Source organism: Hyla sarda, chromosome 13 (assembly GCF_029499605.1).
Source record: "Hyla sarda isolate aHylSar1 chromosome 13, aHylSar1.hap1, whole genome shotgun sequence".
NCBI classification, from domain to species: Eukaryota; Metazoa; Chordata; class Amphibia; order Anura; family Hylidae; genus Hyla; species Hyla sarda.
This window is the reverse complement of record NC_079201.1, coordinates 44,625,441-44,643,044: the sequence shown is the minus strand read 5'-3', so window position 1 is coordinate 44,643,044 and position 17,604 is coordinate 44,625,441. Positions and strand designations below refer to the sequence as shown.

The 17,604-nt window shown below is 44.4% G+C and overlaps 1 protein-coding gene across 2 annotated transcripts in view; it reads right to left on the bottom strand.

Annotated features, from left to right (window-relative positions):
* The window catches only part of LOC130297283 (lysosomal alpha-glucosidase-like), a 260,565-nt gene that overhangs the window by 227,703 nt on the left and 15,258 nt on the right, over positions 1-17,604 (bottom strand). The window lies entirely within an intron of this gene.

Genomic DNA, 17,604 nt, shown 5'->3' with positions numbered 1-17,604 from the left:
GTGTTAAGGCTCACTGGACCCCTTGTTACGTGCCTTGAGGGGTGTCGTTTCCAAAATAGTATGCCATGTGGGGGTTTTCTGCTGTTCTGGCACCATAGGGGCTTCCTAAATGTGACATGCCCCCCAAAAACCATTTCAGCAAAATTCCCTCTCCAAAATCCCATTGTCGCTCCATCCTTTCTGAACCCTCTACCACACCCGCCGAACACTTGACCTCCACATATGAGGTATTTCCTTACTCGAGAGAAATTGGGTTACACATTTTGTTTTCTTCTATTACAGCTTGTAAAAATTCAAAAACTGGGTCTACAAGAACATGCGAGTGTAAAAAATGAAGATTTTGAATTTTCTCCTTCACTTTGCTGCTATTCCTGTGAAACACCTAAAGGGTTAGCAAACTTTCTGAATGACATTTTGAACACTGAGGGGTGCACTTTTTATAATGGGGTCATTTATGGGATATTTTTTTTAAATAAGAAATCCCTTCAAATCCACTTCAAAACTGAACTGGTCCCTGATTTTGAAAATTTAGTGAAAAATTGGAAAATTGCTGCTGAACTTTGAAGCCCTCTGATGTCTTCCAAAAGTAAAAACATGTCAACTTTATGATGAAAATATAAAGTAGACATATTGTATATGTGAATCAAAATATAATTTATTTGGAATGCCTGTTTTCCTTACAAGCAGAGAGCTTCACAGTTAGAAAAATGCTAAATTTTCTATGTTTTCATCAAATTTTGGAATTTTTCACCAAGAAATTATTCATGTATCGGCGAAAATTTACCACTAACCTAAAGCAGAATATGTCACGAAAAAACAATCTCATAATCAGAATGAAAAGGTAAAAGCATCCTAGAGCTATTAATGCTTAAAGTGACAGTGGTCAGATGTGCAAACAATGGCCGGGTCCTTAAGGTATAAATGAGCTGGGTCCTTAAGGGGTTAAAGGACACACCTTCTAACGTCTAAGGCGCTATAAGAACTTTCCCCGTCATTAAAGGGTTTAGAACAAAATGACAGAAGAACAAATTTCCTGAAATACTTGGAAAGCGTACACTACTTTAGGGAGAAAAGCAGGATTGGGGAGAAACACTATGCTATCTTTTAGTATCATTGTATAGGGTTCTCCACTAGATAAGGCTGAAAGGTCCACTACTCTCCTAGCGGTGGTAACTGCTACTAAAAGTAAAGTTTTTAGGACTAAGTTTTTTAGAAGAACGTCATCTAATGGGTCAAAGGGATCTGACAGAAAGAAAGACATTTAACACCAAAGAAAGATCCCACAAAAGGGGACTTTTGGGGCCCTAGCAATAGACAGCCTTTTGAGTGCCTTGAAAAATCTTATTACCCAAGGGTGGTCCGCAACTTTGGTGTTATACAAGGCCCCTAGGGCAAACACTTGAACCCTTAAAGTGGCAACCTTTAAACCCTTTTCTAGACCTGATTGTAAAAAAAAAAAAAAAAAAAAAAAAAAAAAAATTGAGGAATATCTGGGACAGAATTTGCTGAAAAAGGTTGGTTAAGAAAATTCAAAAAAGTCTTCCAAACTCAAATATATCTTATTAGTTATTTCCTTTCGGCTGGCTTGTAAGGTGGTTATCACAGCATCTGAGAAACCTTTGCCCCTGAGGATAATCCTTTCAAATGCCATGCCATCACATTGAGACATGTGGAGGAGACACTGGACCCTGGGTTAGAAGGTCCGGCAGTTCTGGAAGAACCCGGGGATCAGATAGAGGTAGCTCTCAGAGCCGAAAACCATGCTTGGCGTGGCCAAAAGGGGGCCAACAGGATCACACAGGATTTCTCAGTTGTTATTTTCTTGATTACCCTGGGGAGCAATTGAAGTGGAGGGAATGTGTCAACTAATTCCCATTTCCATTGTTGGGTCGGAGCATCCACCGCCCAAGGCCTGTCCTTTGGGTTTAAGGAGCAAAATGTCCATAGTTGACTTTTTCTTGTGGCAAATAGAGCTATCTTGGGCCACCCCCAAAGATCTGAAAATTTTCAAAAAAATATGCGGTTTAACTTCCATTCGCCATGATATAGCTGCTGGCGACTTAGGTAGTCTGCTTTATCAATGAGCCACAGGTGAATTACACTAATGAGCACACTGGTCCTTTAAATCTTAAAGCTCTGGCGTGTGCACGCCCTAGGGGACTGGGACACGCACACCGGAGCACAGAGGCAGAGGCTGGGGCAGGAGATGCATGTGTGCACGTCCCGCGATGCGAGTCCCAGCCCGGCCGGCAGCAGCAGCTAATGGGACCATGCACTCACGGCCAGCGCGTGTGGTGGGAGCGCATAACGCAACACCGAACAACAACTTTCAAACTTTGGTTTTTTGAAGTAATATAATCAGGCCAGGTTTTTAGCCACAAGGCCCTGCGGGCAGAGTTAGACAGTGAGATAGTTCTGGTAGATAACCTGAGAGCATCCAAAGATTAATTTGCCAGAAATGCCGCCAATTTTTTAATTTGAGGAATAGAATTTAGCAACTCTTCATGAGGGACCTGATTCTGAATGTCTGAAGATAACTGATCCAGCCAAAGATTCAAAGACCTCGCGACCCAAGAAGCCGCCACACTAGGTTTGATGGAGGCTGTGGCGGCCTCCCAGGTTCTATGCAAAAAAAGTATTTTTTTTTTGTCCATCGGGTCATGTAGAACTCCCAAGTCTTCCAAAGGCAAGGCATCTTTCCTGGAGACCTTAGAAATGGCTATGTCTATTTTTGGTACTTTCTCAAATTCGGAGAATGATAAAGATCTATGGATGGGAAAGGCTCTCCTTTTTCACGGTTCTAATCCTTCAAACATGATGTCTTGAATTGATTTTTCTTCCCTAGGGTCCTCAATATTCATGGCTAACCTAACATTTTTAATCAGATTATCAGTATCTTTGAATTGGAAAAAAGTTCTCCCTGAAGTGGTATCCTCAATCGAAGATGAATCCTTATCTGATTCAGCTGTTTCTACAGCAATTCCTTCCTCTGTGGTTATCGGGGTGTCAGGAGTAGGAGCAGGAGGGAAGCAAAATTTAAAGCAATTTTCACAGAATTCTGTATCTCCAACCTAATTAAATCTTGCATGGAAGATAATAAAGGCCCTTCGGCTGAAAAAAAAAACAAAAAAACTTTTGCTACACATGATGGGAAAGTCATCTTTTCATAACCCTGTGGTAACTTTGATCTACATGTGTTACAATTTTCAAGGTGTTTGGCTTTCTTAGATGATTTTCTAAGTACATCCCCTAAAACATTTAATAAACCAAACCAGATATTACAAAAAAGATCCCCAAAATGAAATTGATACATTCACTCAGGAAAGCTGGCTACCGAGGATGCAGTCTTTGATGGGGATTCAGCAGGATCACATCTGGGGTCCTCCTTGGAGCTCATGCTGGCAATTGATGGCTGGCAACCACTACGGAGGATGCAATTCTGTGCGCCTGCGGTCTTAATACTATCAGACCGCACTTCAAAACGCCGGCATCTGAGGTCACTTCCGGGTCGCGCCCCCTGTGACGCGCATCCGGCGCCAGCGTTACTCCGCATCGCATTAATGCGCCAGAAGACGCATGCAGAAGTAAACAGGAAGGACCTCCTCTGTTACTCCATCGCCCGCCCGGACATGCGTGAGACCTCACCAGCAGCAACATCAGGTACATGCAGGCCGTGGAGCCAGGATTAATACTCCCAGACTAGGGAGACTAAGTAGGACGGCTTAAACCCAGAGACTACGGGGATGTGGAACACCTCCGGTGTGCCCTCAGTATTTATCCACACCTGGGACAGGGACCCCCACCCCAGACAGGCTTCCTTAAGGACAGGAAACACACTGAGGAGGAGGGTTCTTCCTTTCATTCTCAGGTTTCCTGTCCCTAGGGGCAGAGTCCCTCTCTCAGGTGGTGCTGTCATGGCGACCTGAAAAAAAAAAAAAAAAGTATCTCCTATCCGAGCTCTGGGACCCCCTCCCCAGATTTCTCCTGCACGGGGCCCCGGCAGTTAGCCAGAAGCAGACTGCCACGGAACTGTTCAGATCCCCGCGATCTGTAACTTATGCCCTATCCTTTGTATAGGGGATGCTATTTTTTTTTTTTTTTTTTTTACTACACAACTCCTTTACTTAAAGTTATTTCATAATGGGTTAGGGATTTAAAGAAAGTGGCTTTGGGTCCTAGTGTATGTAGATTGGTATCTTCCTTGTTCCCATATTTACCTACTTGTAAGCTTACAGCACCGCCATATAATGTGCATTTACCCTGCAAAGTGCCAGTACTTCAGTATCCTAGGATTAATGAAACACCCATTGTATTTACGTGCGTGTAAGGACGCTTTCATACTAAGAGCATTCATCCTAATTTAAACACAGAAAACGGACGTATAATAACGGATGAAATAACGGGTGCTAACGGATTAATAAATATTCATCCGTTAAAACCCGTTATAACATCCCTCATGTATGGCCATAACACCTCTGCCTACAGACTCCCACAGCCGAGACTACTACTAATCCAATCATGGAACAGACTTGTTTCCATGATGGGAGTAGTAATTCCCTGGCTGCCGGAGTCTGCAGCCAGCTGGGGAGGCTACATTAGTGTTTGTACTACTACCCCCATCATGGAAAAGAGTCTGTTCCATGATGGGGGTTAGTATTACAGGGGCTGAGGGATTGATCACGCCGGGTTTCACTTCAGAGACCCGATTTGATCAGAAGTTATTAAGCAGGGGAGCGGGCGGCAAGCTCCGCAACCCTGTGATGTATCGTGTGCTTTAATTTTTCATTTTTAAATTCCCCACGGGGAGCCCTGAATGGCCATTACTGTGGAGCCATTCAGGGCTCTCAGTGGGAGATTTAAAAATTAACATTGTGAGTAGCAGGGGGCCATATCTATATTTCCCCGCCGGTGCATTAATTAATATATACCCCCCCCCCCCCCCGCATTAAATATATACTCCCCCCCGCCAGCACATTAATAAATGTATACCCCTCGCCAGCGCATGTATAATGTGCCATCGCAGCGCAGCCATCTATATACATATGTCACCGCTGCGCTATGAATGAAAAGCAGCAGCATTGGCCGGCATCTATTAGCAGCACGCTAATAGAAATACTTTTCATTCATAGCGCTGCAGGGGTATATGTATATAGAAGCGCTGGGGGGTGCATATAGAGTTATCTGCACCCCATAGCGCTTCTATATACATATGCCGGCGCTGCGCTATGAATGAAAATGATTTCTATCAGCATCATCGTGCTGACCGATGCTAGAATGTTTTTCATTCATAGCGCAGCGGTGACATAAGTATATAGATGGCTCTGCTGCGAGGGAACATTATACATGAGCTGGCGAGGGGGTATATATTTAATACGCCGGTGGGGGGATATATATATATTTATGCGCTGTAGGGGGCATATTATAAATGGCTGGGGGGGCTAGATATTGATAGGGATGACCCTTATTTTTCTAATGACTGATCAATATATTAATATTAAAATGCCATTGCTGCTGGAAAAATAGCTGTTCCCTTACCCTTTAACCCAGATTCATCAGAATGCTAAATACAAAAAATGTAATCCTATAGCTTTGCCCTTTCACTAAGACTAGAGCCTTGAGATGGAGACTCTGAATACAGGACGTCTAAACTTTGGACTTCGTGGAAATATGAAGAAATCTCAAGCAAGATAAAGACTATGCCACAAATGATTTAGTATATAGGATGACGCATAGTTTTATCCTTCAACCATATACTCAATCTGTTTGTGACTCTGGACCAAGACCTTGTGATGGCACCATTCAGGAGTATAAAGACTAAACATCTGATGAGCAGAGAACTTTTTCCAAGAAATTAATGGACACTAGATATGCTAAAATATACGAACACAATATTTTAACAATCAGAATGTAATATGCTTGTAATTATGATGTCATAATTTATCCTCCTACTTTGCACAATGTTAAAACCAACAGTTTCTTCATGAATTAAAGCAGTACAAACACTAATGTAGCCTCCCCAGCTGTCTGCAGACTCCCGCAGCCAGGGAATTACTACTGCTATCATGGAAACAAGTCTGTTCCATGATGGGAGTAGTAGTTCCTCAGCACTGCAGGAGTCTGCTGATGTCACCTCTTCTGAGCATGCTCGGAAGTTATAACGGATATTATAAACCAGGAGCAAACGGATGCCCAATGCTCATCCATTTGTCATAGACTTCAATGTTAAAAATAATGGCGGTTAATTTACCCGTTTCTTGTGACAGGCAAAAAATTTGTGCATGTCCCGTTATTTCTCCCGTCACAACTAATGGCCGTCACGGTTCATAATGGGCAATAAAAAAAAATCCCATAGCCTTGAATGGGATTGTTTAACGTCCGTTTAACATGGGTTTTCTGATGGACGTTTGTAACGGATGAATTTTTAGAATGTGTAAAATGAAATTCAAAGCACTCAAAGAGTAATAAGGGCAATGGGAGGAATACAGTACCCAGAAAGATTATCAGAATTAGGGTTATTTATTTTATACATAGTTATTAGGTCTCCCCTAAGCCTTCTTTGTTCTAAATATATCAGGGGGCAGTACAGAGATCTCTGCCCTGACCTATTTATACCCAGAACTGTATCTATAACAAAGGGGCATCCTCTTTGCGTAAAGGAAAGAAGTTATCTACACCAGCACAGACGGGGTTCTTTACTGTGAGAGTAGGGAGAAGGGAGACTGTGGAACTCTTCCACAGTCTCCCTTCTCCCTATGTTCATGGTGAGCTCAAAAGGGATCTGGATGCATTTCTGCAGAGTGATAACATAACAGGTTATGAACACTAGATCTATAGGGACAAAATGTTGATCCAGGGAAGGAATTTTTACCTCGAGTTTTTTTTTTTTTTTTTTTTGCCATCCTCTGGATCAACTCCACAAGGACTCAATATATCCCTATAGGTTGAATTTGATGGACTCTGGTCTTTTTGCAACCTTATAAACTACACTACTCAAAAAGATAAAGGGAACACTTAAACAACACAATGTAACTCCAAGTCAATCACACTTCTGTGAAATCACACTGTCCACTCAGGAAGCAACACTGATTAAGAAGGTCACATGCTGTTGTGCAAATGGAACAGACAACAGGTGGAAATTATAGGCAATTATCAAGACCCCCCCAATAAAGGAGTGGTTCTGCAGGTGGTGACCACTTCTCAGTTCCTATGCTTCCTGGCTGATGTTTTGGTCACTTTTGAATGCTGGCAGTGCTTTCACTCAAGTGGTAGCATGAGAAGGAGTCTACAACCCACACAAGTGGCTCAGGTAGTGCAGCTCATCCAGTATAGCACATCAATGCGAGCTGTGGCAAGAAGGTTTGCTGTGTCGGTCAGCGTCGTGTCCAGAGCACGGAGGCGCTACCAGGGGACAGGCCAGTACATCAGGAGACGTAAAAGGAGGCTGTGGGAGGGCAACAACCCAGCAGCAGGACCTCTACCTCTGCCTTTGTGCAATGAGGAGCACTGCCAGAGCCCTGCAAAATTACCTCCAGCAAATGGGCATGTGTTCACTCAAACGGTCAGAAACAGACTCCATGAGGGTGGTATGAGGGTCCAATGTCCACAGGTGGGGGGTTGTGCTTACATCCAAGACCGTGCAGGATGTTTGGCATTTGCCAAAGAACACCCAGATTGGCAAATTCCCCACTGGCACCATGTGCTCTATACAGATGAAAGCAGGTTCACATTGAGCACTGGAGACTCTATGGATAAGGTTCTGCTGCCTGCAACATCCTCCATGCATGACTGGTGTGGGTCAGTAATGGTGTGGGGTGGCATTTCTTTGGGGAGCCTCACAGCCCTCCATGTGCTTGCCAGAGGTAGCCTGAATGCCACTAGGTACCGAGATGAGATCCTCAGACCCTTTGTGAGACCATATGCTGGTGCGGTTGGCCCTGGTTTCCTCCTAATGCAAGACACTGCTAGACCTCATGTGTCAGCAGTTCCTGCAAGAGGAAGGCACTGATGCTATGGACTGGCCCGCCCGTTCCTTAGACCCGAATCCGATTGAGCACATCTGGGATATCATGTCTCGCTCCATCCACCAATGCCACGTTGCACCACAGATTGTCCAGGAGTTGGCAGATGCTTTAGTCACCTCCTCATCAGGAGCATGCCCAGGCATTATAGGGAGGTCATAGGGGCACGTGGAGGCTACACACACACTACAGACCCTCATTTTGACATGTTTTAAGGACATTACATCAAAGTTGGATCAGCCTGTAGTGTGGTTTTCCACTTTGATTTTTAGTGTGACTCCATATCCAGACCTCCATGGGTTGATAAATTTGATTTTCCATTGATAATTTTTGTGATTTTGTTGTCAGCACATTCAACTATGTAAAGACGAAAGTATTTCATACGATTAATTCATTCAGATCTAGGATGTGTTATCTTAGTGTTCCCTTTATTTTTTGGAGAAATGTAAGTAACTATGTAAAAGTTAAAGTTCACTATTAGGAGAGTGAAAATACACCCCAAAAAGATCAAACTATGCTCAAACAATAGGTCTGGTAAAGGAATTGTCCGATGGTGTAGAGGACAGAAGACCCCTGCCATGACCTCTGCCAGTATAAATGATGGTGGCAGTACCAGAACCAGTACAGGTAGCAGCAACAGCAGCTAGGTGCCTGGTGATAGTAGTAGCAGCCGTGTCAGCCGCCCCAAGTCTGCCAGAGGTTGTGTGGTTTTACATAATAGTACAAAATATTTGATAGTATGGATAGTGTGTACTGGATGACTCATTCCAGGTCTTCTCAGGGGGAGAAAGAAGAGTCTGACGATATGATGGATTCCTCCTCATCTACAGTTACATGGCACAGTGGAAATGTCAGTCCTAGATGGTCTTCTTCCTCATCTCAGTCTTTGCTTTTACCCTACTGCTACACAGTCATGGTCAGCCTTGGTGGTTTCTTGCTAAGGTGGTGGAGGGGGAAACAGTGGCTGAGCATCGCACTAATGAGACTGGTGGTGGTAGGCATGGTTGGAATACTGTAAGGCGAATGTGCTGAGGGGGAACAAGAAGGCCACGATCAGACACCATAGTTCTTAAAGGGGTTATCCAGCATAAGGTGATTTTAGTACATATCTGGCAGACAGTAATGGACATGCTTAGGAAGGATCTGCGCTTGTCTTGGGGCTAAATGGCTATGTTGTGAGATTACCATAACACTGTGAATTTGGGTAGAAGAAACAGGCATGGTCGCACATCTACAATCTTGTATAATGATGTGATTGCTTCTCAGCATAATATCGAAAACTAACAGGTTGTTAGTATACATTTTTGATCAAAAAGTACAAGCCCGCTCGCCACGTCAAGGCCACCTATTTAGAGTGGGTCCCTAACATAAAATGGATTAGCACTGGGCGGCGACCACCACGACACCAGTGTCGTAGTGGGGGGGGGGGGGGGGGAACGACCCACTGGCAGAGCGGCCCCAATGCCACTCAAACCAGTCTATGGGTCGCACCTCCCGGCAGACATGGCACCACAGAAGCAACGGACGAAGCACAGCACCACACCAGTGTGAACAAGGTGTAACAGCACACTTACCAAGCTCTCCCAGTCAGACTGGGAGGCTGCTAGGAAAGAAATGGCCCTTGTGTAGCTAACTACTACTTATATAGGGTTGGGCTGAGGGGGTGGGGAAGAGTGCAGACATATGTTTAAACAAAAAAAAAAAAAAAATGACCATAACACTGTGGCTAGCTTTTTGTGAACTGGTATTTCCTGTTTGACTTATTTTTTTTGACTACAACTCCCACAATGCCATTTTCCTCCCTCCAACACATCAGTCACCTCACCCATTGAAACAAAAGACCTGTGGTTTTCAATCAGGGTGCCTACAGCTGTTGCATTAGTTGCAGTTGATCTCTCTCCCACCAAGCAATCGCTCCACCCATTGAAGCAGACAGGCTCCCTGTCATCAGCTGACTAGTTAGTCAGGTCTCGGCCGCATTGCAAGCTGGGAAAAATCCAAGACAACAGAAATTTTGTATGCTGGTAAAAATAAATATTGGGGTGAAAATCACAGAAAACCGTCACACACAGGTACAGACACTATATTATGAACTACACTAACTTTACAGCCCCTGTAGCAAAAAAATTCCTGGAATACCCCTTTAACCCCTTAACGACGCAGGACGTATATTTACATCCTGCGCCGGCTCCCGCGATATGAAGCGGGATCGCGCCGCGATCCCGCATCATATCGCGTCGGTCCCGGCGCTAATCAACGGCCGGGACCCGCGGCTAATACCACACATCGCCGATCGCGGCGATGTGCGGTATTAACCCTTTAGAAGCGGCGGTCAAAGCTGACCGCCGCTTCTAAAGTGAAAGTGAAAGTGACCCGGCTGCTCAGTCGGGCTGTTCTGGACCGCCGCGGTGAAATCGCGGCGTCCCGAACAGCTGATCGGACACCGGGAGGGCTCTTACCTGCCTCCCCGCTGTCCGATCGACGAATGACTGCTCCGTGCCTGAGAACCAGGCAGGAGCAGTCAAGCGCCGATAATGCTGATCACAGGCGTGTTAATGCACGCCAGTGATCAGCATAGGAGATCAGTGTGTGCAGTGTTCTAGGTCCCTATGGGACCTATAACACTGCAAAAAAAAAGTAAAAAAAAAAAGTGTTAATAAAGGTCATTTAACCCCTTCCCTAATAAAAGTTTGAATCACCCCCCTTTTCCCATAAAAAAAATAAAACAGTGTAAAAAAAATAAATAAAAATAAACGTATGTGGTATCGCCGCGTGCGTAAATGTCCGAACTATAAAAATATATCATTAATTAAGCCATACGGTCAATGGCGTACGCGCAAAAAAATTCCAAAGTCCAAAAAAGCGTATTTTGGTCACTTTTTATACCATTAAAAAATGAATAAAAAGTGATCAAAAAGTCCGATCAAAACAAAAATCATACCGATAAAAACTTCAGATCACGGCGCAAAAAATGAGTCCTCATACCACCCCATACGTGGAAAAATAAAAAAGTTATAGTGGTCAGAAGATGACATTTTTAGACGTATAAATTTTCCTGCATGTAGTTATGATTTTTTCCAGAAGTGCGACAAAATCAAACCTATATAAGTAGGGTATCATTTTAACCGTATGGACCTACAGAATAATGATAAGGTGTAATTTTTACCGAAATATGCCCTGCGTAGAAACGAAAGCCCCCAAAAGTTACAAAATGGCGGTTTTTTTTTGATTTTGTCGCACAATGATTTTTTTTCCCGTTTCGCCGTGAATTTTTGGGTAAAATGACTAATGTCACTGCAAAGTAGAATTGGCGACGCAAAAAATAAGCCATAATATGGATTTTTAGGTGGAAAATTGAAAGGGTTATGATTTTTAAAAGGTAAGGAGGAAAAAACGAAAGTGCAAAAACGGAAAAACCCTGAGTCCTTAAGGGGTTAAGGACTTATTTTTACATTTTAGTTTTTTCCTCCTCGCCTTCTAAAAATCATAACTTTTTTGCGTGACTAGTTTTCCTTTGTAATGACCAATTTTACCATTAAATGTATGGCGCAACCAAAAATATATTATTTGTGTGGGGAAATTCTTCAGAAAACCGCAATTCAGAACATTTTGGAAGGTTTCGTTTTCATGCTGTACACTACGGTAAAATAGACATGTTTTCTTTATTCTGTAGGTCAATCTAAAATATATATATACATACATACACATATACATACATACACACACACACACACACAAAAAATGATACCCATGATTACATACTTTATTATTTTACAGCTTAAAAAAAAAATAGCTAACTTTTTAACCAAATTAGTGCATTTAAAATCCCTCCATTTTGCTGACCTATAACTTTTTCATTTTTCCGTATAAGCGGCGGTATGGGGGCTCATTTTTTGATCTGTACTTTTTGATACCACATTTGCCTATATAAAACTTAATAAATTTTTTATCAATTTTTGGGGAATAAAATGTTCTAAACAAGCAGCAATTTTGGCTTTTTTTATTACACTTTTTGGGGGTAAAATGGGGGAAAAGGGACAATTTATCGTAATCATTTGATTGCTAACACTGTTCATAGGGCATATGCATAGGGCATAGCACTGATCAGTGTTAGCTGCTATCTTCTACTCTGGTCTGCTTGATCTTAGACCAGAGCAATAGATGCCGGGAGACGGACAGAGGCAGGTGAGGGGATATCCGTTCGCCATTACAAATGATCGAATCACCCCGGCAGCGATGCAAGCGATCGAATCATGCATTTTTCTTATCTGTATTGATCACTGCATCTGAAGGGTTAATGGCAGGGGTGATGACAAGGATATCAACAGGCCTGTTGGTCTGAGAAGCTCAGGAGAAGTCTGCTGCATCTGCAGACTTGAGTGAAAAAAATGCTATAACAAGGGCACACAGTTAGGTGGTGGTGTACCTAGCTCTTTATGGTATCCTGCTATGTGGAAATTCTTTACCATCTCAAATTTGCTTTAATGAAAAGTGAAAAAACTAACAAAACAAGTGTCATACAATCATTTCCATAGCACGACAACATCCCAAGCTGGGAACAAAAAGTAACAAATACAATAAATAAAAGAAGCTAAAAATGAATTAGCAGTATACAATACAGAGATGTACAATCAAAGGTTCCAAAATGGTAAAAAAAAAAACAAACATACAGGAAAATTGTATGCGAACAGGCATATAGTAAAAACAGTGCGGGTTCCTACTATCAGTTAGGGTAAAGCATCACATGGAGATCATAAAACACATATACATATGTCTACACTCATGTTCACATCATGCTAACTGGAATGCACACTTCGGGGAGGGGAGCAGTAGCAGTAAAGTGCACTAAAGGATAGAAGAACACCAAGAGCGATCCCACTTTAATGGGAAAACTGATCTAACATGGCATCCCGAGCGTTCCTAAATGCAGGGACGGTATAACGGGTCAATGAGGAGGAGCACCACAAACCCCACACCTTTTCTAACTTGCCCGGGCACCCCCTATGTTTAAAGAACAGTTCATAGGGAATGGTTGCATTCACCATACATTTCCATCCAGATAAAGGAGGGGGGTCTGGGATCCATCCACCTCATAGCTATCATTTTCCTAGCAAGGAAGGACTGGACCCATCATATCTGTAACTTCCTAAGGCAAGGAGATAACGTCCCGCCAATATGCAGCAATATAAGGGCAGTCCCACATCAAGCGCCAAAAATCAGCTTGGGGGGCATGGCACCTATGGCAGTTAGCATCTGGTATCCTACCCATATGGTGTAACTTAAAGGGTGTTCGGTATGTAGCGTGAACAATGTATAGCTGAACCATTGTTATTAGCTTACGGTGACACCAGTGTTAGAAGAAGTCCCCCCCTGCCACTCCTCATCTGTTCGAGGAATACTGGAGGACCCGCTGCCCTCTCTGACGGCAGAGACAAGTTGCTATGTTTAGTGGTAATCAAATGGGTGTCCAACACAGAAATGAGTCCTCTAGGGCCCTGAGACCTGAACACTCCAATCATGGTATAATCCGAAATAGTGGGGCCTGGTGGGGGAAACTGACTATTTAGAGCATGCCGCAACTGTAGATATTTGAAGAAGCACATTCTAGCGAGATGCAACTCATCCTGCAGTTGGGAGAAGGACTTAAGCATATTATTGACAGAGAGAGTCCAGACAGAGAACATTGTGCTCCTTCCAGAATTGGGGGTCAAGATCCGGGGAGAGATGGGGAAAACCTGCATTATCCCATAGTGGCAAGTCAGCCATAACGTCAGAGAATGACTAGATCGCCTATGCTGCTCTCCACACTTGTAAAGCAAATCTGTGGATCGACAGGAGCCGCCGGCCAACAGCAGACGGGGCCTCCAGCCAGACCCACAGATCCGGCGTATTAATGAAATGGGACAGGTGATATTGGAGTTGGGCATGATGGAGGGCAGGAACCAGGATCGCAGAAGGCGCAATTGTCCCTCTAAGTAATCCACATGAAAATCTGGCAAAGCATAGCCCGCCATGTCCTTCAACCGTTGCAGGGTGGATATAGTTTCAGCTTGGACCTAGAGTTGCCCAATATAAAAAGGAAGGTAACAATGAATGTAGGGACTTAAAAAAATGAAGAAGGAATAGGAGTGGAGGCATGTTGTATAATGTACAGGCATTTGGGGAGTATTATCATTTTAATGAGGTTAATCCTACCAGGGACTGACAGCGGAAGAGAGCTCCAAACCCTAAACTTGTCTCATACCATAGTTAAAAGAGGGGAAGCATTTAAGGCAAAGTCTCGACTAGGGTCCCTATGTATCACCGCTCCCAGATATTTAGAGCTCTCCACCACCTCCAGGCCGCAAACAGTAGCAGGCCAAGGGGCGGAGGACAGAAGGAGAAAGACAGATTTCAAACAGGTTTATACGTAGGCCAGAGAAGTCTCCAAACACATCTAGTAGTGAAATGGCTCGAGCAGGGAAACCCAAGGGTCCGTAAGAAACAGAATAAGAAACCACATGAAGGCCAATTTTATCCTCCCTATCCCCCACTACTATACCCAGAATCAGAGCATCCTGTCAAAATCGGATAGCCAGGGGCTCCACCGCCACCGCAAACAAAAGTGGCGACAGGGGAGACCCCTGTCTAGTGCCCTGCCCAAGGGAGAAGGAAGAGCAACAGCTCCCATTCACCAATATCTGGGCAGTAGGTGAAGCATAAAGAATAGAAATCCAACGCATGAAGACCTCGCCGAAACCAAAGATATGGCCATTCAACAGAGTAAAATGCCTTGACCGCATCTAGTGAGGCAAATGCCCAGTCCCCGCCAATGACAGAACCCAGCTGCACAATGGTCTAGGCACGTCGAATGTTAGTGGTCGACAGTGGTCTAGCAGTTAGACAGAAAACAGCAACTCAACTTCAGAAGCTAATAACTATTGGAAGGATTAAGGTTTTTTAATAGAAGTAATTTACAAGTGGTGGGTAGTCAGACAAGAGCCTCTCCAACTCTTCTATATAATTTACAAATCTGTTTAACTTTCCGGAGCCAGTTGATATATAAAAAAAAGTTTTTGCCTGGAATACCCCTTTAACAAGTACAGGGGAGTGATCCGATATTGTCCGGGGTTTATAAGCTCTCTCATACCATGCGATACCATGTTCAAAAGCAGCGGGTTCCCAAACACGAAGTCAATACGGGAAAGGGAATTGCACCCCAGAGTAAAACATGAGGAAGTACGGCTGCTAGGGAAGTGAACTCTGTAAACATCCATCCAACCCAGTTCAGATATCAACAATGACAGGGGAGAGGCCCCAGAAGATGGAGACCACGCCCCTTCACCATGGTGGTCTAAATCCTGCTTGGGCACCATATTGAAATCTCCAAAACAGACATTTGGCTGTCGTGTAGGCAGCCGCAAAAACCGCTGCCAGATGGAGAACATCCAAAGAAGCAGGGGCGGGGCGGGGGGGACGGGGGGGCCGGTGGTTATAAATGCCCATAAGAACAAACTGGTCGTTGTTAATCTAAGTGTGGATAAAAATATACCTGCCATGAGGATCTATAAAGCATAGAAATTGGCTCCCACCTCAATGAGTGGTGCACCTGAAAGGAAACACCTCGGGAGAATGATTGGTGTAGGGAGTGGGCTTGCCACTGCACCCATGGTTTATGAGGCAAGTGACACTGCTCCTCATCAGATGTGTCTCCTGCAAAACAGACAATTTGGGGGTTAATTTTCCGTTTGTGAAAAAATCAAGACCCGTTTCTTAGGACCACCCATTCCCCATGCATTCCAAAACATTAAGGTACATTCACCAATCATGCAGAGGATTCTTATAGCGGGCCCTCACAGGGAGGGACATAGTAAACCGGTAAAGATCGCCATAGGTAATACAAATATACACATTATCAAAGAAAACCGGACCTAAGAACCCAGCAAAGATGGCTCGCAGGGCATGATGCCTTACCAGTACATAGGGGAACCACTGAAACAGTACAAACTAACAGTAGAACGTCATAGTTAACAACAAGCTTCCTAACAAAGCACTAAGATGCAAAAGTAAAAAGAGTAAAAGTGGCTCTAGTATGGGAGTAGAGCCCATGATGTTATACATGTAAGGTAACCAACCACCGCCCTCCAGCTCCCTTGGATGTTAGTGCTACGAAATATGGAGACAGGCAGTCTCATGTCAGTTCAAGCAATAATGAGAGACCAACTAAAGTAGGACCGCTATTAATCCTGTACAGCAAGGCCATCGTGCCCGGCATGTATGGTACACAGCCAGGAAACAGTCCCTGTAAGGCAGATTAGTCAGGGGAATAGGAGAGGGAAGAGAAGGAGTGCAGAAAGAGGGAAGACGAAAAGGCCAGAAAGAGGAGGAAGAGGGGAAAGGGCAAAAGATAGGGGAGAAAGAGGCAATGGCAAAGATGAGAAAGGGCCGAAGAGAGGGGAGAGGAGAAACATGGAAGCAGCAAGAGCCAAAAGATCCCAGAGGAAAATGTCAGCCTCAAGGAAGCGCAAAGAAGGCCACTCAGAGAGCATCAGGTGGCAGCCAAAAGGAGAGAAATCCACATTTCAGTGAGGTGAAGGGCGCCTCTGTCTCCGCACCCATTCGTCCGCCTCAGCAGGGGAATTAAATAATATAGCTCTGTCACCATCCGAAACCCGCAGGCGGGCTGGATAGGCCATGGAACAGGCGATATTGTGATCCCTCAGTCTCTCCTTCACAGCCGTCAAGGTAGCTCTGAGTTTCTGCAAATCATCTGAAAATCCTGAAACAAGGATATTAACTCAACTCAGTAGGGACTTATTAGGGGTATAGGTTGAACTTGATAGACTGGTCTTTTTTCAACCTTATGAACTATGTATATCTTGGCACTATCAAAAGGTGATGTCCCAGAGCTGCCTGGCCCGGCGCAAAATCAAGTCCCGATCATTATAATTAAGAATCCGGGCAAGAAGGGGTCTTGGGGGCGCACCATGGGGAGGGGGGGGGGATGGGGGAGCCGGGACCCGGTGGGCTCTTTCCATAGTGAAAGCCACTGACCATGGCGCATTAGGGAATAAGTCCCGATACCATCTTTCCACAAATGCCGCAGGAGTCTGACCCTCTGCATACTCCGGTAGTCCAATAATCCAGACATTATTCAGTCTCAGCCTGTTTTCAAAATAATCATTTTGCTGGCACTAGTTGTGATTCCAGGGCCGAAATTGCATTGGGCATAGGGGCCACAGTGTCTTCCAGAGTGGATACCCAGCCCTCGGTAATACGGCCCCGCAGTGTCTGCATGTCCTACCACAGCAGCCCGACATCAATTTTAACCTTCTCCATCTTACCGGTCAAAGTAGTCTGGCATGACGTGATAGCGGTGAGGAGCTGTGCTGTGACCTGCTTCAGCACGAAGTCCGGAGCAGGTCCCGGCAACGTGTGCGCCCCGGAGGCCCCAGCGTTATCACCAGGCTATCCTCATTCCACAGAGCCACCTTGGCTGGAGTCCCGCGCAAAGTCTCTGAGCTTCTCAATAGGGAAGCGGTTCCGGTTTAGAGTCTGGTCGGTTCTGCTGGTTTTTACAATCGTAAGAAGCGAGGTGGAGGCAAGT